Genomic DNA, 21,217 nt, shown 5'->3' on the forward strand with positions numbered 1-21,217 from the left:
CCAGCCCACTAGCTGTACAGCTCCGGAATTCAAGGCTGACCCCCTAGAACTGCATCTACCCACACAACCCCGGCCCCTCACACCCCTGCTCTTTCCCAGCCCAGGGTCTAGGAACCTCAAGCTCTTATAACCCCAAGACAATTCGGATGAACACCACACAGACTCGTGTTTGGCTGTCATTCTGGGCTTGCATTTACTTAAATAAGTATCTTTTAAAAGACCCATGAAAGCCTAATCTCTTAAGGTATCAAATTCAGGTCCCACAAGGTGTATACCAAGAACCTTTAAATGGAGAAGTTAACGGTGATCTCACAGGCGTCCTGCTGTCTCCAAAACCAGAAGTAGCAGACGCGAGGTGTGGTATCCCAACCCTGACCTGTTTGCACACCACTGATCTGTTTGCACACCCTGATCTGTTTGCACTACCACTATTCGTGGTTGAGTATCAGAATGTCTTATACATTTCACACAGCTCACCAAGTTTGGTACAAAACCTCACTCTAATAGCAAACCCAAGCCAAATTGTCACGAGTCGATGCTGGCTCATAGCAACCCTGTAGGACAATGTAGAAGTGCACCTGTTGCTTTCTGAGATTAACTCTTTATGGGAGTAGAAAGCCTCTTCTTTCTCCTGCGACTTGTGAGAAGCAGTTCAAAACCACCAAAGACCCTCTGATAATTTTCACTAGCCTCTTCCTCCCCCAAGGTCTCACGTTCCTCCTAGTGCCCCTCTCTAGGGACCTCTATTAAGGACAGCTAACGCACAATGCAGACAAGAGTTCACGCTCTCATCATAAAACTAACGCCACTGCCATCAGCTTAATTCCAACGCCCTCCGACCTTCTGTATAAAGTTCAAGGTTGTACATGTTTACAGGGCCAGACAGCCTCATCTTTTCTCCTGTGGACTACTTATGGGCTTGAACTATTAACCTTGAGGTTAGCCGTCCAATGCTTACCTACCTGGCAGCGCCACCACGACCCCTGTGTGAAACTAAAGAAAAAGTTTACAGACTTGAGTCTTGCTTGTTTTGATAAGGAAGTTTAATTTAAATCCGTTTTAAAAACACAGATTCTCACGGAAGAACCTTTAGATGCTGCCGGGCAATGCTAGTTGTGTACAAGGGGTGATCCCAATATTGATTCCCACTGCAGGCAAGAACTTATCCAAGCCCGAGGTCACGGTACCACCCTCCAAGGCAGACTTTTACCCTAAAGGTGGCTGGCTCTAGATTGCTCCACGTAATTTACAACTTGAGTTAAACCTGGAGCTGTTCAACAACACTCCCTGGAGCAGGAAGCCCTAGGACAAAGCCCTCCCCCCACCCCCGCCCCAACGGTAAAACCTCAAACCACAAAGGTAGAAGAGCAAGCTAGCAGAAAGGCCCCCCCCTCTAATTGTCTATTCTTCTGTGCTGTTTATTGGGTCATTAAAACCTTACCAGGACCTTGAGGTGATTGTAATGGGTAGATTCAAGGTTGCCCTCAGGTCTGTGCGCAGAAGCCTCACCCTCTGAAATATTCGCCCCAAGGCCGTGTTTAAACGAACCTGGGCAGCCATAGCCCGACCAGACAGGCTCTGGGAGCGCGCTGAGTGGGGGTGGGGCGCGCCAGGCTGCACACCTGTTGTCAGGTGACCAGCCAGCAGCAAGCAGCGCACTCACCTCCCTACTCCACCACCCCCACCAGCGAGGAGTCCCTTCCCTGAGGGCCTCCTTCACCCCGGGGGCCAGGGGCCTTCCAGAGTTACCTTAAAAAGAAAACTCCCCACCACAAAGCGAACAAAGGCTGCTCCTCGGGAACGGAGTCTGAGCCACGGGGGTTCCCGTGGCCTCCGAAGGCCGACCCGGAACCTGCTCCCCACATCTCCGTACCCTCAGCACACACTCCACCCCGGCCCCCGGAATCGCCGGCCCGCTTGTGGTGCCCGGGACCTGGCCACTCGCGGGCCGGTGGGGGCCGCACTTAGTACAACTCCGCGCACGGCAGTTCCCGGGCGCCCAGGCCCAGACCGGCACGGAGGGGGTCCCCGCGCCCAGCCACGCGTACGCCTATCAGGGGGACCCGTTTCCTGCCCACAAAGCACCACGGCGCAGGTAGGAAGATGCGCCCCGAAGAGAAGTTGGTTTCCGGGTTCGCTCTCTGAACAAAACCGGAGGGAAGCCCGCGCGCCCAGCAGGGCCCGGGCGGGCGACGTGCGCGCGAGGCCGCGGCGCGGGCCGCGCCGACCCCCAGCCCGAGCCCGGCGGGCCCAGCGCAGTCCACGGCGCCCCGGGGCGCCCCAGGCCCGGCCGCCGCCTGGCGCCCGTGGCCGGACCCGGCGGGGGCGCGGGGCGCGGGGCGCGCGGCGAGGGGCCCGCGCGGCACTTACAGGGCGCTCGGCGGAGGCGGCAGCCGCAGCAAGGTGTCCGGTCCGGTGCCCTCGGGGCGCTCGCGCCTTTTCTCTCCGCGCTCCGCGCTGGCCCGCCCGCCTCCTCGCTTCCCGCCCGCTCGCGCCGCGATCGCCCCCTCCGCCTGGTCCGCTGCCGAGTGAACTGGAACCAGTCGCCGCGGCCCCGGGATTCCCACAATGCACAGCGCGCCGCTCGTCACATCCCATCCCGGCCCCGCGCGTCCGGCCACCCCTCCCCGCGCCGCCCAGCCGCCCCGGCCTTGACCCGCCAACTCCTCGGCTGCGCCCGTTGGGGCCTTCCGCACTCGGCGCCCCGGAAGTTGGTCGGGCTGCGCCCGGCTGGACCGAGGCCCGTTCATCTGATCCTCTGCCCCCAGGTAGCCGTTCCGGCCCCTGGCCCACCCCTGAGCGCAGGGCGCGCGCTGGGCGAAATCCCTGACCGTTCCCGGCCTCTCTAAGTCTCCAGGGACATTGATTGAGCGCCTACTGTGTGCTTGGCCTGAGGCACAGACTTCATTGCCTCACTAGGGCCTAGTGGGAAAGGAGGCACTATTGGGACCTGTGAAAGTACCCCCACCCCAACCGAGGACCAACTTCCCACGCACCTCTGCACCCCCCACAGTCTTGGATTCAAGCCACCACAAGCCTTTGTTCACCCCACGACCACCTACTACGCACCCAGCCCCTCAGCAGCTCTTAATGGTCGCCTCCCAGAAATCTAGACCTGCTTTACCCATTGAAGTGGCCAGCGATTTTGATACATGTTTGCTATTGGACCCGCGTTGGGATTTAGTAGTATACATGCCCCTATAAGCAAGCAGGAGGACCAGACGCTGCCTCAAAACCATATTTTTTAAAACAATTTATTAGGGGCTCATACATCTCTTATCACAGTCTATACATATACATACATCAATTGTATAAAGCACATCTGTACATTCTTTGCCCTAATCATTATCTCTTTTTTTTCTCCTCTTTTTTTACATTTTATTAGGGACTCATACAACTCTTATCACAATCCATACATATACATACATCAATTGTATAAAGCACATCCATGCATTCAAAACCATATTTAACAAATTCCTAAATTTGTTTACTTGCTCGAAGGCATTAGAGCCCCTGAGCACGTACTTGAAGGTGATCTAAACCACTCCCCCACAGGGACACCTTCATATCCCTTCCCCCACCAGGGCACCCAGCTGTAGACTAAATTTGGATACGAATGCACTGGCCTGCAGGCTTGATGGGAGGTTTACAGAAGGGCTCAGTTCAAAGGCCCTCCCAGCCTTCAGGCTGCCCCTGATCCTTAGGGTTGTAGCCTGTTCTGTTTTACCAGCATACTTTACACTGCCCTTTACAAATCTGTACACTTGTCAGCAGCGCATGCCATTCCTACATGCCTTCATTTAATCAATAAGGGCTGAGGACATATAATGTCCTCACTCAAGTTCAAGTGCTGGATATGCAGCAGTGAACTGAACTGGTCCATACATACTCACTGCTATTTAGTCATTCCGAATCTATAAGACAAGGTAGAACTGCTTACACCCTATGGGTTTCTGAGAACGTCATTCTGCTAGAATAGAAAACCTCCCCTTTCTCCCGAGGAGCACCTGGTGGTTTTCAACTACTGACCTTGTGGTTAGCCTTCCAATGTGCAACCATTTCCCCACCAGGGTTCTTTCTCTAGAAATATGCCCTCCTGGAGCTTGCAGCCCAGTGAGAACAAAAATGGCCGTGAATCAACGAGGTAATGTATCAGATAGTGTAAATGCAGTGGGGGAAAGGACAGTAGAGAACAGGGGGCTTGCAGCAAGTGTCGTTCCTGAAGAAGGCCTCGCTACTGAGAGGGTGAAATTTAAGCAATCGCCTGAAGAAAGTGAGGGAGGGTAAGATACACTGAGCAAGGGAATAGCCAATACAGAGGCCCTGCTTGGGGAGGGAGGGGAGAGTGAGGCCAGAGTGAGGCTAGGGTGGAATAGCAGGTGATGAGGCTGGAGAAGGAAGAGTCCAAAATTACAACATAAATGGGTGTGGGGAGGTTTCCATGGGGAGCTTGGTAGAGGGGTTAGGGGAGGGGCAAAGACCCCCTTGTTGGGAGGTCCTTAACCTGGGTCCCTGGAGGAAGCACATTTAGTGGTCAGCAGGCAAACTGTCTATGTGCTGCGGCAAGTAGGGAGGACAGCGTTGTGTGGTGCTGACGAGTTACCTGATTCGGAGTGACCAAAAACACACTGCCTGGCCCTGAGCCAGCCTCTTAAGGCCATCGATGCTTAAGGCCATCAATGCAGCACTGTGCCAAGCACGGTGTCCTTTTCCGGAGACCACACCCTCTCAAAGAACATGTCCAAAGTGTGCAAAACCAAGACGTTCCGTCCTTGCTTCTAAGGACCGCTCTGGCTGGCTGCCCTCTGAGACAGATAGTTAGTTGTCCCGGCAGTCCATGGTACTTGGCAATCTTCTTCAACAACACCATCAGTCGCAGTCATCGATTTTTCTTTGGTGTTTCTTTACACATCGTCCAATTTTCACATGCATATGAGGCGATTAAAAATGCAATGGCTTGGGGTCAAACCATCCGGTGGATTAGACTCATTGAGACCATACAGGACAGAGTAGAACTGTCCCCTTCAGAGCAGCTGGTGTTTCAAGCAGTTGCTTGGGTCAGACTTCATGTATTAGTCAACAAACTTGCAGAGCGCCTGCTGTGGACCAAGCCCAGACCAGGCTGCTTCTCAGGGTGAGATACTGTCTAGGGGTATTACCAGCGCCACCTCGGCCCTCGTCAAAGCATGAACAGAACTCCTGGAAAACTTGTGTGACATGGAGTTCATTATCACTCACCGGACCTCACAGGGCGGAGTAAGAGTAGAACTGCTCTAACAGGTTTCCAAAGCCAGGATTTTTTTAATGGAAGCCAACTGCCACATCCTTGTGCAAGTCACAAACCAGGACGGTGGGGTCAACGCACTCGCCTTTCTGTGAGCCGCTGGGAGTTTTAACTTATGGGACACCAAGGCTTCCTTTCCTGGAGAATTGAACCATCAAGCAGGGCTGCCAGGATAGTAGGCCAAGGGGAGGGAGGGAGGGAGCAAGAGTGAGAGACCTGGGCTGCCTGCTGTGGTAGCCTGGTGGGGGGCCCGACCCAAGGCTTCTTCAACCCCAGGTCCTCAGTGTCCAGGATCTGATGCAGTAGCCCTTCCCCACGGGTCTCTGACCTAGGTGGCTTCTCTGGCTTTGGTCGCTATCTTCTTACGTCTTCACCTGTGCCAGCTTGCCTGTTACGCTGTTGTTCCCTTATAGCAGCCACAGTAGGCAGGCTACATCTAGGGAATTCCAGAATTCACCCAAGGTCACAGGGAAACTCTGAGCTCTGACAGTACAGCTCCCCAAAGAGGGTTTTGGGGAGTTAGGCACCCACCCAGTCCCTTCAATAAGAGCATCTCGTATTGTTTCCGCCTGGTCCTCATCACTGTCCCTGTGTCAACACTCCTGCAAGAGCTGACCTCTCTGAAAGCCCCACCGCTCATAGAGCACACTAGGAATGTCTTTCCCTGGAGGTGTGCTGCCCTCCCTATCCCCCACTTCCCTCTCCACTCTTTTCTGCACTTGGCCCTTCCAGTCTTTCCTCTTCAGAGACCTGCTCCCACCCCTGAGTCTCGCTCAAGGAATTCCACCTGTTTCTACTTTTGTTCTACTTTTCCTCCAGGAGCAAAAGAAATGCACACGCACCATGAAACACCTGAAAAGTAAAAATGCTTAAGCGATAAAAGTCACCCCAAGCCCATCCTTTGGAGAGCTTCTCCACCAGCCCTTCTCCCCATGACTACTTAACATGCAACAGAGATGAGGCCTCTGCGCTTAGTGTTTGATGCCTGCTTCTCAAGGCCAAGTCCGAAGCTGACTGGATGGTACCCAACAACAACAAGCAGTAGCTCTAGTGGACAGATTGGCATTTCCCCCTGGGGTTTCCCAGGCTGAAATCTCTACAGAAACTGATGCACAGGCCAGCTGCTGGCTTCATGCTGATGACTGGTTAGCCCCATTGGAGCAGTAAGGCTACTATGGTCTTTGATGCTACGGGAAAACTTGATGAGGTGGTAGTTTCTGAAAGATTGGTTACCACCTGGAATCTGAAGCCAATCAATAACTTTTTAAAACTGCTAACATTAAATCAATTGATCTATCTTATACTCTGAATGAAACTTTTTGTCATGAATGATTTACCAAGAATAAACACCTGTCATTGGCAATATAATAGCTCACTGACTTGTCTTCCAACTATCGGCACGTTGTATGGTACAATATCCGTCAATATCACTCCTGATCTCATCAGAAAGACTTCTGAGTATTGCAAATCTGTCAAGCCCCTGGTGGCGGGTGCAAGTTTCCCCAAATTCTAACTTTCACTTCAAAATTCAAATTCATCGTTGGCAGAATGGGATCATAGTACTTTCCCTTGAAGTGATAGGTATGTTTTATTCTGTTTCAAGAACTATACATCACCTACCTAGGCCACCACTAAGACTCGCATGAGCCCTAGTGCTGAAAAAAGTGAAAACAAGTAAAAATAAATAACTTAAAAAAATGAAAACAAATGCCCGAGGCCCAAAATCCAGCCTGAGTCTATCCCACCTGAGTTTAGAGATCATCTCAAGAATAAATGTGATGCACTGAACACTAATAACCCACAGGCCAGATGAGTTCTGGGATGACATCAATAACCATAAGTACTCTGTCTAGCTATGTATCTTGACAGTCACTTTGGCTGAGAGCTTATCACATCAGCTAGGATCAAATTGTCAAGGGATAAGGAGTAAATGCTGACCGCTTAGAGGCTGCCGTGCAAAGTTAGAATGAGGTTCCTCAGACGCGTTAGCCATTCTTACCTGGGGGATGAGGGAAACTGATGGGAAAGTCAAGTCAGGAGGGGGGAAAGGGAGCATGTATTTCTGGAAGAAAACAAGTGCCTGTCTGCTGGTAGAAAAAGGAGGTGGACCAACCTCCAAGTGGGGGTGGGGAATGACTCATAACAATACTTTTAAGGACCCTAAGGGGGCGTATCCCTAGGAATATGCGCCAAATAAGCCGCATTGACCTGAGTTTCTAGATACACCCTGGAGACACAGACCAAATGCCATAGAACACTGAGGCGTTGAATGCTGGATTGCCAATGCACACAACACGCTTCAAAGTCCACACCAGGGGGATCCAATGTGGAAAGTCCAGTAGGTGAACTGGACTCTACCTCAAACACACCTGTAGCCTGAGGACTTCAGACTGAAAATGTATGATGTTTGAAGATGCATAAGACAGCTATACCAAAAATATTGGACTGTCAGTAGGCAGAGAAATATTGACTTAGTACATCGATGCCCATTTGCTATATTAAGATACATATATTATTCCAGCAAACCTGTGATTGATAGTATCTGAATATTATTGTAAATTTTGCCTGACAATCAACTCCTGTTGTTTGTGTAAATAGCATCCAGCCACATAAGGATTTATTTTGTACAAATAAATAATTCTGATATTGCTATATGTAGTTAACCTACATGGGTCCAATTCCCCTCTCTCTCCTTCTCTCAAGTGTTTTAAAAGTTAGTAAGGCTAATCAATAACAATATTAACAGAAGATCTTTATGTTCCAGGGAGATGATTGATAAGACTTTCTACCATAAATGAGCGAGGAATTCTCGAAGGAGAGCCAAAGGCAGATAAAAAACAGGTCCAGGGATTGATTCTTGGCCCACAGTAGACCTTTATAAAGTATTAAAAAGCACAGGTGTCTCTTTGGGGACTAAGGTGTGCCTGGCCCAAGTCATGTTTATTCTTTTTAATCACCTGCTATGCGTGGGAAAGCTGAACAACGAATATGGAAAATTGGAGAAGAATTGGTGCATTTGAATTAGGGCGGTGTTGAAGACTACTGGAAATCCCAAATGGTGAAAGAGCAAACAAATCTGTCTTAGAAGAAGTACAATCAGAATGTTCCTTCAAAGCAATAGCAAGACTATCTCAGCTACTTAGGCATGCTATCAGGAGAAACCAGTCCTGGAAGAAAGACATCAGACTTGGCAGCTGAAAAAAGATGGATTGTATTGACACAGTGGCTACAATGCAGGAACTAGGCAGCGGTAGTTTCAGCCCTGCAACGTCTTGATGTGTGGGAATGATGGCAGTGGGTATGAGGCAGAGCTTACTCATGGGCACCTCGCATAAACACGTGGTGTCTATGAGTTGAACAAACAGGTGTTTGGAGCAGATGTAAGGGAAGGAGAGGTGGCAGCTGCCGCTTGGGAGCCCTCCTTGATGCCCCCCAACCCCACCCATGTGGATCAAGGGCGCTGAGGAAGCAGGACCTCACCAAGAACGGACTCCAAGGCTCCAGAACAACAGGCACTTCTGCTTTTGTGGGTTTCTTCCACCACAGAAATAACTGCCGTGTATAAAAACAAATAGACCACTTGTATGTGTTAAACTGTGCTTCATGCACGACTCAAGGATCTCGAGTTGTTAGGGTTCAGCTGCTGGCTGAGAGCTTGATTCAAAGCTACAAGGCACTCCGTGGGAGAAAGATTTGACAGTCCGTCTGTTAGATTAGCAAACCACACCAAAGCCCCTGCATTACCTTCCCAGCAATTGACCCCAAACAGACTGTCTCATCTTTCTCCCTTGGTGGGTTTGAACCATCAGCTTTTATCCTCCATGCTATCAGGGCTCCGTGTCATTGAGGGGATTGAAATGGACGTGTTGAAACAAAATGTGTATTAATTGTTGACTGTAAAACTGATCGTCTGCTATGTAACCCTTCATCTAAATCACTTTAATAAAAAGTTAAAGAAAAAGAAAAGGAGGACAGTGTTGGAAATTCCAGGGGGCAGTTCTACTCGGTCCTGTAGTCATTAGGAGCGTGATTCATCTTACTGGCAAGAGGTTTGGGTTTTTCTGGTTTGCTTGGTTTGTTTTTTTTTTAAGTGAAGTGTGCAGCCCTGTACAAAACCAAACCTGAATGAGCATGGCACGCTCGCTCAGGCTCAGATCACAGTACTTTCGGAGCTCAGTCAAAGTGCTACGTCCTCTGATAACCAGCAGAGCAGGTGAGCCATCCACTTGTCCAGGTCATGCTATCCACATGGCATAGATCATCTCAATGGGTCTCTGCACCAGTGCACTTGTAACGTTTCCGTTTGGTGACATTTTATGAGGAGAAGGCCCATGAAAGAAAGCACGGTGCTAAGGCTCAGGGAAGTCAGGATACCATCCTGGTGTCACGCGTCTTGTTGCTCACTCAGAATCCATATAGCGAAAAAAAGTGACCTTAACCTGCAGGGTGGGAAGGAGCCCAGGCTGCCACAGTAGTAACAAGTCAGAATCTATTCAATGTCAGTGAGGTTTCTTTGCTTGTTTTTATTTGGTAAAGGTAGAGATCCAGTAGGATGTATACCTTTTATTGCTCCAGGCTGCATCTTCAGTTTCTCCCTTCGCATCCTTGTTTCTGCAAGTACTTGGCCGTCAAGAATACAGTGATTGGCCGTGCCCTCTGCTGCTGCGCTGACGTGTGCTAGGTCTCGGATGCCTCAACGTTTCAATGCTGAGACAGTGACGGTGCTCGTATGGCTCAAGTGTTGGTTTGCCCTCAATTGCTGGCCTGAAGGGTCAGTGGTTTACACGTGCCCAGTGGTGCTGTAGAAAATGACTTGGTGACCTGCTTCTTCTGTTAAAATTGCAACCAAGCAAGCAGTTGGACGCACTCATGGGCTGCCACAAGATGGCATCAACTTGACGGCATTGGGCTTTATTATGATGAAAGTAGTCTTGAACTTGCAAACTCTCCAAAGGGTCTCTCAGTGGTTTTGGGGAGTCTGCAGTCCACACTTTGGGGGCATCCTGAGGCTCTACCCTTGTTTACTCACCAGGGTTCCTTATTGCTTGATTTACTTAGTAGGCTGTTTCCAACATCGTTCTAAGGACGTGGTTGTCTTTAGAGAGGCGTCTTGGTGCACGGCTGACTCTGGAGGCAATGTGTTTACAGTGGGATTATTGCATCAACGGTGCATATTTTAAAAGCGCTAACAAATGGCCCTCCAGAGAAGGTAGACTAGTTGAGGGCCTAAGAAGATGACTGGTCACTCCCATTACTTCCCCAGGACCTCCTCAGGAGTTCCACGAAATCCTTGGTGATCAGTGCCCCAGGCAGCTGAGTGAGTGTCCCTTCCCCTCAGCTTATCTGGGAGTGGGAGGGGAGGGAAGGGGAGGCAGGAAGCAGGGTTCCTTCCTGTGAGTTTCTAAACTTCTGATCCACAATAAACCTAGACATCCCGATTTTTAACAATTTTTCCCGCGTCGTTTTTTAAAAGTCCCGATTTTGGGAAAGAATGCATGACAAGTTAAGGTATACAGTTTTTGGCTGCCACGTGGCTATTTCTCCAGGGTATGAGTTTTATCAATGGTGCCCCGCTGGTGTCCCCCTTTATCAATGTTAAAATCTGGTCACCTTAACCTACAAGGGTGTTGGGGGCAGAAAGGCCCTCCAGGAAAGAAAGTCTGGGTAAGCCTCATACTTCTCCCCACCATCCTCTGCCTGGCAAACAAAGAATGAGCTTTATTTTGTCTCACAGATGCTCTTGTCAGTTTCACAGACAGAAACTTCTCTTCCTGTCCCACTGAAACAGGGAAGCAGTTATCTGTCTTTGATCTGAAATTGGCAACAACATCAGATCCATTCCCTTGTTCCCAACCGAGCCCCAGTCTTTGTTAAGCAAATCATGCCTCTTCAACCTTGCTCAGCGGGAAGGGCCTTGGTACTCACTCCAGACCAGGAGTAACAAAGGGCTGAGGGACTTACTCAGAGTGTTTGTCCAGAGGGCAACGGGCCAGTTAGTTACCTCCTTCCTTGCCTAGAGGCGTCTCTAGGTTAGAGCTGATTGAAAATAGAGCATAGCGTTTAGGCTGCCATTTAGAGCTGTGTCTAGTGATTACACGTTGGGCTGCTAGCTGCAAGGCCAGCAGCTTGAAAACATCAATTGCTCCTCAGGAGAAAGATGAGGCTTTCTACTCCCATAAAGAATTACAGTCATGGAAACCAATCGGGGCAGTTCTACCCTTCCTATAGGGTCTCCATGGGTCTGAATGGAAGAGCTGACAGTGAGTTTGATTTGTTGGTTTTTTCTTTTGTTTTGTTTGCAGAGCAGTGGAGGAGCCCTGGGAGTGTAGTGGTTACTCTTCGGGCGCCCAACTGCAAGGTCAGCAGTTCAAAACCATCAGCACCCCACAGGAGAGAGACCAGGCTTTCTACTCCTTTAAAGAGTTCCAGTCTTGGAAACTCACAGGGATCGCTGAGTCAGCAGTGACTCGCTGGCTGTGTGAGGTGCTTTGTTTTCATTTCTGCTGGGGCATTTGGCAGTTTGTCACCATCAGCCTCTTCTCAGGAGAAAGATGTGTAACCGAGGGGCCAGAAGGCGCAAATGTATGGCAATAGTATATGAAGATTATAGTAACATCATCGAGGATAAGAAAGGGGAGAGTAAAATAAAGGAGGCCGACACATTTTATGGTAGCATGCTCACCTCAGCCCCTCTTGATGGACCATGCAGAACTGGGAGAAGTGAGAGTGAGCCTTCACTATCTTGGAACATTTATAGATATCCTTATGATATGCATATTCAGTAGTTACAAGCATCACAAGGTGGGTGGGATCTACAGTAAGGTCCCTGAGCTCACAGGTGAGGAAACCAAATACCTGCACTGGGGGGGAGGTATGACGGGAAGAGAGAGCCAAAGGATCATGTGTGCTTCCAAAGGGAGACAGAATCAACCATGTGCTCACTTTACGGTAGCAGAGCTGTTAGGGGGGAATCGGTGGGAACGGTATTTAAAGCAGGATCACGTACTTGGACTTTATCTCTAACTTACCAAAGTGGAGGCTTTCCTACCATGGAATACCAGCTTTCCAGATCCCTCTGTAATAAGTCAGGGAATAGAGTTCTCATCCGATTTCCCTCAGTGTTCATTTCCCACAGAAACCCATCGGGGCAGTTCGACTGAGTGGGCATCGGCTCGATGGCAGTGAGTTAGGACGAGGAGACTGCTCTGTAGTGATGTGCAACCCCACAAATCCACAGGGCAGTGCTCCGGTGCTCTCAGCGGTCATCAGGAGTCTGCATGGACTCCTTGACTGTGAGTTTGGCTTTGGTTTGGTAGAGCAGCGGTCTGTGGCTGTCTGTGAGCATTGGGCAAGCAGGATGCCACGCCTCCTTCGGCAGCATCCCGCTCGCCGTCAGGAGAGGAGCACAGCCAGGGATTCCACAGCAACACTAAGGTTTTATTTGTCCCTTGTGCTGGGCTCACATTTTCACGGATGTGACCAAAAGCAGTTGTGCGGAACATTTTGACCACCTTCACAAGAAGCAAAGCTGTAGTCTCAGACGGTCCCGGCAGTGTGTGAACACAGGAGAAAGGGAGGGAGGGGCAGGAGAGAACACACGATCTCATTTAATTCTTAAGAATTAAGACTATCCCTAATTGTCTTTGTCCGGATGGACTAGAGAAACAAATCCATAGACACTCGTGTGTGAGAAAGAGCTTTCTATAAAAGAGCAATTTTATATAGAGAAAACATCCTAGCCCAGTCCAGATCAAGTCCTTTAGTTCGATTATTAGCCTGTATGTCTGATACCAGTCTATAAATTCCTCTTCAGATTCAGACAACACATGCAATAATGCCAAATGCAGGAAGATCACAGACCAGTAGGTGGAAAGACTTGTGGATCCAGTGGTGGTGGAAGCATCTCAGCGCTGGTGTGGGTCTCCATGTGGCTCCTCCAGCTCCAGAGCTCTGGCTCCCTCAGCATAACTCCATCTGGTTTGTCATCCAGAATGTCTCCCAGCAAACGTGTGTGTCCCACCTCCAGTGAGGAATATAGGAGTTCCCAGAATCCTCAGGAGAAGGCCATGTCCACACAGAGGCCTCACTGGCTCTGACCTGATTGACAGGCTAGACTCCACCCCTTTGCAAATTGACAGGAGATTATGTAACCACTACACTAGTGAACCATAGCTATGCACCACAGGGTGAAACACGTCCTGGCCCTGTGCCATCCTCACGACTGTGGTTATGTTTGAGCTCACGGGTGCAGCCACTGTGTCAGTTCATCTTCTTGAGGACATTCCTCTGTTTTGCTGACCTTCACTTTACGGAGCATGATATCCTTTTCCAGGGACTGGTTCCCCTCACTACATGCCTTAGTATGTGACAAGAAGTCTCCAGGTTCTTACTTCTAAGGACCATTCTGGTGGTTCTTCTTCCAAGACTGATGTGTTGGTTCTTCCAGCAGTGCACGATACTTTGAATACTCTTTGTCATTGCCATAATTCAAATGTATCAGTTCGACTGCGATCTTCCTGATTCATTGTCCAACTTTCACACACGTATCAGGTGATTGAAAATACCATGGCTCAGGTTGGAAGCACCTGAGGCCTCAAAACGACATCCTTGGTCTTCACTGTAAAGAAGTCCTGGGCAGCAAAGTTCCAATGCAACCAGTCCTTGGATTTCTTGACCACAGCTTCCATGGGCCTTGAATGTAGAGCCAAGTAAAATGAAATCCTTGACACTTCACCCTTTCCCTGTTTGCCCTGATGTTGCCTGATGGCCCATCTGTGAAGATTCGGGTTTTCTTTACCTTGAGTTATAGTCCATACTAAACGCTGCTGTCTCGGATCTTCATCCGTAAGTGCGTTAAGACATGCTCTGCTTTCAGCAAGCAAGGTTGTGCCATCTGCATATTGCAGGTCATAAATGAATCTTCCTCTAATCCTAATGCCCTGTTTTTCTCAGCTTCTCAGATTGCTCAGCATACAAGCACACAGATGGAATAAATATGGTGAGAGGATACAACCCTGATACACACCTTTCCTGGTTTTCAACCACGCAGTATCCCTTATTCTGTTTCAACTACTACCGCCTCCCGGTCTATGTACAGATTCTCCTGGCGCACCATCATGTGTTCTTCACAATGTTATTATAGTTGTGATTCACAAAGTCAAATCTTCAAAGTGAAATCCTTGGTCTTCAACAGTTTAAAGAGGTCTGGTACAGCAGATTTGGGGAGTCATATTTGGTTTGACACGCTTATGGAAAAATGGACAAACTCTAAGTGCCCTGGATTTTTTTCCCACCAGGAGTAGATAGCACCTGGATCAAAAGACAGGACCTTGTCAATATCCAGAAGCCCTTTGTTCGTTCCTAGGTTGTAAGAGTAACCACTATCCTGCCTTTCAACACTGTGCATTTCTTTTGTCCCTTTTGAATGTCACCTAAATAGATCCCACGCGCATGCTCCTTGATGTTTGGCTTATTTTCCTCGACTCTCTATCGTTGAGATTCATCTGTATTGTTGTAAATCATAGTAATCCATTCCTTTCATTGCAGTGATCTTCTGTTGGATATAGGGGGTAAGTTTATTTCCCTGGAATGGGCATTAGGATCGTTTACAGCATGGGACTTTATGACCAGTGCTGTTAGGGATATTCTTGTACATGTCTATTGAGACCACACACTTGTCAGAATAAACCAGCCTCTGAAAACCTCAGGGTCCGTAGGTGCAATTGTATGACAGTAATATATAAAGATCATGGTAAAGTCATAGAGAAGAGGAGGAATAGGAGGGAGCGTAAAATAAAGGAGTCAGACACATCTTATGGTAGCATGCTCTCCTCCTGGACAGTCATGATCTCAGCAGCCAGGTCCACACAGAGAGAGAAAATATATTTCCAATCATGGCATATTTACACTTGCAGGGACGTGCAAGCCATCCTGATTACATCATAATGGGAAGGTGTTATACAATAGGTATACATCAATCAGAGGGGGACAAGCTAGGGGTGTACAGGCAATTGGAAGGGGAGGCACTAAGAATATACATGGGACAAGATGGGCGGACCCTAGATTCAAGATGGCAGCCTAAACTTGGCCCTCCTTGAGTTGGCTTGACCTTGTCTCTGGGCTCTCCTTCAGGGAAACAATCCACTATCCTTATCAGAAGAGCTTGAGCCCTACTTAGGGTGGGACAGACTATGGAGTCTGATTGCTCTAGATGGCTGATACCCTCAGGGGGAAAACCCTGTTACATCCCACACACACATTTTCATTGAATACTCATATAGAACAATGAGCAGGATTACTGGGTCATATAAAATGTAATACATTTATTGCAGAAATACCCGTTTATCAACACTATCTGCATTGTCCTCTGCATGATAATTTTGTAACTCCTTCCACTGGGAGGTATAGTTCACTTCCCACCCCTTCAGCCTGGGCTGGCCCTATGACTTGCTTTGGCCAGTGGAATATGGTGGCAGTGATGAGGCCGGAGTGTAGGCCTCGAGGTGTTTGGAACTTCTGTTCTTCTTCTCTCCTGCCCCTCTTGTTATTGTCCCAAGAACATGCCCCCAGCCAGGACTGAGACAAAGTCTGGATTGGCCTGCTGCTTTGTGGAAAATAAGAAAATGATCAGAGTGGAGAAAGCCGCAAATATCAGTCCAAATCAAGAAAGACTAAGTTCACTTCCGGGAAGATGGCGACGGAGTGACACATACTGGAGGGACTCTGCAGAATTCAGCCCAGGAGAGTTGCTCAGAGGGAAATTCAACACTGCTGGAATACAGGAGGAACATCATAAAGATAAGTAGGCACAGACCTACGGGGTTTTGAGGGGCTGGGGGCTTTTGGCTTACCTTAGTGGAGCAGGCTGAGGCTTGACCTTGGCTCTGCCACTGTCTCTGTCAGAGCCAGGACCAGACATCCCGCTTTGGGCGGGACAGTCCCGATTTTAAAGAATTTTTCCTGCATCCCGCAGCATTTTTTAAAAGTCCCGATTTTTGGAAAGAATGCACGATAAGCTACGGTATATGGTTTTCGGCTGCCATGTGGCTATTTCACCAGGATATGAGTTTTATCAATTGTGTCTGGCTGGTGTCCCTCTTTACCAATGTTAAAATCTGGTCACCTTCCTGTAAGGGGGCTTGGTCCCAACACAGCCACAGTTTGCCACCGCCTGCCTCTGGGCAGGGACTGGACCCTTGCAGGTCCACGGGCAGGGATCGGGGTTCAGCTACATTGGTACTTTTATTTCTTTTTCTCTCTATCCACCCACAGTCTTGGAGGGCTGTGCAGGGGCTTTTCTCAACACAGCCACAGCTTGCTGCCGCAGCCTCTTCCTCAAGTGGGACTAAACCCTTGCAGCTCCACAGGCTGGATTGGGACTCAGCTACATTGTTGCATTTGTTTCTGTCTCTTCACTATATCCCCACACAGGCTCAACAGCTTACTTAATAATTTTTTTCTCTCCTTTTCCCTTTCCTGTTATCTCACACTCCACTGCTGACCTCCAGACCACTCCCCGTAGCCTAGGGCAACACCCAGCTGGGTGAGCTCCACCCTGTGTGGCTAGCCCAAGGCTGGGAAAGGCCTGCTGATCTCCACCAGGGGACACTCTGCCCAACATCTTACAGGGGAATTCCAGCCTGTGTGCCTGGGGTCCTAAGGTAGCTTGGCCAGCACTCACTCATCAACTTTCTAAGCTGCTGCAGGAACCTTTGCCCAACCTCCGCAACACCATAGCAGGCAACCCACCAGTTCTCTGGGGCACTCCCCTGAGTGGGAAGCTACTGGAGGATAAAGTGGTAGGTTAACTCCTTAGTGAAATTAGCTGTAGGCAGTTCAAAGAAGCATTCCCACAAGTCTCCCAGAGAGAGCCAGTGCTCTTCGACTCCCTGGAAAATGTCACCTGGCTCCTCTAAAACAATGCAATGTAATGAGACCCAAGGACCTCAACAAAAAAACAAACAGGAGAAACAAAAGACAATGGTAGAAGATGTCCTGAACATAACAACATGCATAGAAGCAGACATTGAGTTGCCACAGAAATAAATTTTCAAAATGCTACTTGGAGTCATACAGGATATGAGGGAAACAATACAGAAAAAGGATTAAATGATAGAGGAGATAAAGGTCATACACCAAAGGGAAATACAGCTGCTTAAGGAGGAGATAACAAAAATCAGTAGCAGAAACACGAACTTCGAGAATCGACTGGAGGAAGCAGAGAACCGCATCAGTGACTTGGAAAACAACAGAGCAGACTTTAACAAACGCGAACAAAAATCTAATAAGATCATCAGAGAAGCTGAAGAAAACTGAAGAGCTATGTCTGATGCTATGAAGTGGAACAGCATTAAAATTATTGGATTACTAGAGGAAGACACAAGAAGTCATCTGCAACAAGAGTGAGAGAATTCTTGGAGGAAAACTTCTCCAGCTTAATGAATGAAAACCAGGCAACCATTGAGGAAGCTGAAAGAACATGAGCTAGACTGAATCCCAAGAAGAAGAAGTCACCAAGGCACATAGTAATTAAACTATCCAACTTTGAGGAAAAGGAGAAAATCATGAGAGCAGCTAGGGAAAAACAAGCACTCACATATAAAGGTTCCCAAATAAGAATACGCTCAGACCTATCATCAGAAACTAAGAAGAGGAGAGAGTGGAGTAACATATTCCAAAAATTGAAGGAAAGCAATGCAAACCCAAGAATACTCCACCCAGCCAAATTATCCATGAAGATAGATGAAGTATGAGTCTTCCCAGACAAGGAAAAACTCAAAGACTACATTAGAAGAAACCCAGCCCTACAAAAGCTCTTTGCTGACCCAGTATGGGTAAAACAACACTCACCAAGCATAAATAAGAGACCGCTACATAGAACAACCTCATCCAGAGGACAACAAAGAGAAAACAGACCCCAAGATAGCATTGGTTTAAGAATGGAAAGAAGTCAAGGTCTGCTGAGGTAAGGTTTTAAAAAAAAAAATGCAAAAGGGGCATAGGGAAAAACATCACTGGGGTGAGGACCAGGTAATATGGCAGGAACCAAACCAAATACAGGGATACACATGGTAGACAACTAAAAATGAAGCGGGGAAAGGAAAAAAAAAAAAAAGAAATGGGTAGCTGGGGCACAGGGCACTAACCCACCCAAGGGGAGGGTATTGTTTATATCTCCACAGGGAAATATGGACCAGACTTAAATCCAGTGCTCCAAGATATGAATGCAACATGCTGACATGGAGTAGGGAACCAGTGGACCGATCTGGGGGGCCAGCACCAACCCCAACTACTAAGTGGACATCTGCCCCTCCCGCAAGAAGAATTTATTTCAAAGGACAGCATTGAATCTGCAGCTCTGGGAGAGAGACATATCTGACTGGAGCACACGGGAGCAGATGAAGGGGGAGGAGGAGAGAGTGGAACACATCCTGGTCCACCAAGCCGTGAGGATGATGTTCCCAATTAGAGCAGCCAGTCCATAGAGAGGACCACATGGCTGGCCCCACTATGAAACATGACACCCCTCACTGACATATAGTCCTATAGGGGACAACACCAGAGAAAGTGTGGGAATTGTACCTGATCGGATCCCACCACACCAAGGCAAAACATTAAGGGGGTGCAACAGAACAGCAAGGGAATATAGTGATGAGGTCCCCAAGTAATGCTGAAGGTGGATTGGGCCCAGGGTGTGGTGCCCCAACAGACTAGACTTGAGAATACTCCTAAAGGCCAACAAATGATCCTTGAACTAACTACAAGCTTTTCTTTCTTGTTTTGTTTGTTTGTTTGTCATTGGTTTGTTATTGCTCTGTTGTATATTGTTGCTTGGTTTTGCTCTGTCTTGTTTTTGTGCATGTTATTATCTCTGTAGGTCTGTCTAAATAAGATAGGCTGGATGAACAATCTGGAGGAGAAAACAATGGGACCGACAGTTCAAGTGGACATGGGAGAGGGGGAGGTGGGGGAAAAGGAAGTGGTGTTAACAAACCCAGGGACAATGGAACAACAAGTGATCCAAATTGGTGGTGAGGAGGGTGTGGGAGGCCTGGTAGGGCACGATTAAGAGTAATGTAACAAAGAGGAATTGCTGAAACCCTGGTGGGGACTGAGCATGTGATAGTGGGACAGGAGGAAAGTCAAGAGAAATAGGGGAAAGAGCTGGGAGGCAAAAGGCATTTGTAGAGGTCTAGATAAAGACAGGTATATATGCAAATATATTTATATATGAGGATGGGGAAACAGATCTATGTGCATATATTTATAGGTTTATTATTAAGGTAGCAGAAGGACATTGGGCCTTCACTCAAGTACTCCCTCTATTAAATTGGCATTCTATTAAATTGGCATTCTATTAAATTGACATTCTATGGTGCTCATCTTCCCAACACAACCGCTGAAGACAAAGTGTGTACATAAGCAAATGTGGTGAAGAAAGCTGATGGTGCCTGGCTATCAAAAGATATAGCCTCTGGGGTCTTAAAGGCTTGAAGGTAAACAAGTGGCCATCTAGCTCAAAAGCAACAAAGCCTCCATGGAAGAAGCACACCAGCCTGTGCAATCACAAGGTGTTGAAGGGATCAGGTATTAGGCATCATCAGAACAAAAAATCTTACCACAGTGAATGGGAGACTGAGTGTGGAGTGGATACCGAAAGCCCATTTGTAGGTCACTGGAGATACCCTTGCAGAGGGGTCTCAGGGAGGAGACGAGGGTGCAATGTAGCAACGATGAAAAGTACAACTTTCCTCTAGTTCCTAAATGCTTCCTCCCCCCTCCCCCATCCCACTATCATGATCTGAATTCTACCTTGCAAGTCTGGCTAGACCAGAGGATGGACACTGGTACATATAGGAACCAGAAACACAGGGAATGCAGGGTAGATGATTCCTTTAGGATCAGTGGTGTGAGTGGTGGGAGGGTGGAGGGAGGGTGGGTTGGAAAGAGTGAACCGATTACAAGGATCTGCATGTGACCTTCTCCCTGGGGGACAGACAACAGAAAAGTTGGAGAAGGGAGATGTCAGGGAAAGATATGACAAAATAATAATTTTTAAATTATCAAAGTTTCATGAGGGAGGGGGAAGTGGGGAGGGAGGGGGAAAATGAGGAGCTGATGCCAGGGGCTTAAGTGGAGAGCAAATGTTTTGAGAAAGATGAGGGCAATGAATGTGCAAATGTGCTTTACACAATTGATGTATGTATGGATTATGATAAGAGTTGTATGAGCCTCTAATAGAAAGATTAAAGAAAAAGTGCTGAAAAGCAAGAACGTGACTTTGAGGACTAAAAGCCATGGTATTTCCAATGGCCTCATATACATGTAAAAAGTGGGCCCTAAATAAGGAGATTGAAGAATGGATACATTTGAATGATGGAGCTGGTGAACTCTGGAAAGTACCATGGACTGCCAGAGGATTTAGGATCTCTATTTGCTGATGGGACGTAACTCACAATGGGAAGAAACAGCTGTAAACACCTATCAACAATCAGAATGTGGAATGTACAACCTATCGAAATCATCAAAAATTCAATGTAATGCATACATATCAATATAGTAGGCCTCAGTAAGCGGAAATGGATTGGTTTAGCCACTTCGAATCAGACATTCATAAGGTTTACTATGCTGGTTATAACAAATTCATCAAAAAGGACATTTCAAAATCTATCTTGAAGTACAATGCTGTCCCTGTTGAAATAATATCCATGTGCATACGAGGAAATCCAAGTCAATAGAACCAGTATTCAAATTTACCCATCACCCACTAAAGATCATGATGAAATTAAACAATGTTACCAATGTCGTCAGTCTCAAATCATCAAACATGTAATCAAGATACATCGATAATTATTGGTGATTGGCATGTAAAAGTTGCGAACAAAGATAAAGGAATAGTAGTTGGAAAATTGGCCTGGTGACATAAATGAAGAT

General features: G+C 47.9%; 1 protein-coding gene across 6 annotated transcripts in view; it reads right to left on the bottom strand.

Moving 5' to 3' along the window:
* Positions 1-2,565, bottom strand: part of MACROH2A1 (macroH2A.1 histone) — a 71,723-nt gene extending 69,158 nt beyond the window's left edge. For 2 of the 6 annotated variants that reach the window (XM_075541581.1, XM_075541582.1), the window contains exon 1: positions 2,371-2,563. The gene's annotated coding sequence lies outside the window, so the exon portion shown is untranslated. Of the gene's footprint in view, positions 1-2,370 lie in introns of all 6 variants that reach the window. The other 4 variants (XM_075541584.1, XM_075541583.1, XM_075541579.1 and 1 more) reach the window with 3 other exon arrangements.
* Between the last annotated feature and the right edge of the window lie 18,652 nt (positions 2,566-21,217).

The sequence above is a fragment of the Tenrec ecaudatus genome, chromosome 2, assembly GCF_050624435.1.
Source record: "Tenrec ecaudatus isolate mTenEca1 chromosome 2, mTenEca1.hap1, whole genome shotgun sequence".
NCBI lineage: Eukaryota > Metazoa > Chordata > Mammalia > Afrosoricida > Tenrecidae > Tenrec > Tenrec ecaudatus.